General features: G+C 37.6%; 1 protein-coding gene across 2 annotated transcripts in view; it reads left to right on the top strand.

The window, feature by feature from the left end:
- The window catches only part of LOC101498953 (serine/threonine-protein kinase Aurora-1), a 3,243-nt gene continuing 3,017 nt past the window's right edge, over positions 1 to 226 (top strand). The window contains exon 1 of one of the 2 annotated variants that reach the window (XM_073368232.1): positions 1 to 226. The gene's annotated coding sequence lies outside the window, so the exon portion shown is untranslated. The other variant, XM_073368233.1, reaches the window with a different exon arrangement.

Raw genomic sequence — 226 nt, 5'->3', positions numbered from 1 at the left:
CGGGATTGAAACACGTGGCAAGTATCCGTTATTCGACCGTTACACAAATAAAAATGTTTGGGTGTTGTTGTTAATGAACCAACGAATGAAAGCACATTGAAGAAGAAAGAAAGAAAGAAGACAAAGAGAAGGAGCTGCTTTCATTGCCTTCTTCTATTTCTATATTATCCCTTTCAATTCTATAAACCCGACCCGACCCATTTTCAATTTCAACAAACCTCTTTCC

This window comes from Cicer arietinum, chromosome 5 (genome assembly GCF_000331145.2).
Source record: "Cicer arietinum cultivar CDC Frontier isolate Library 1 chromosome 5, Cicar.CDCFrontier_v2.0, whole genome shotgun sequence".
NCBI lineage: Eukaryota > Viridiplantae > Streptophyta > Magnoliopsida > Fabales > Fabaceae > Cicer > Cicer arietinum.
The sequence above is the reverse complement of the archived record's forward strand: the minus strand, read 5'-3'. Positions and strand labels throughout refer to the sequence as shown.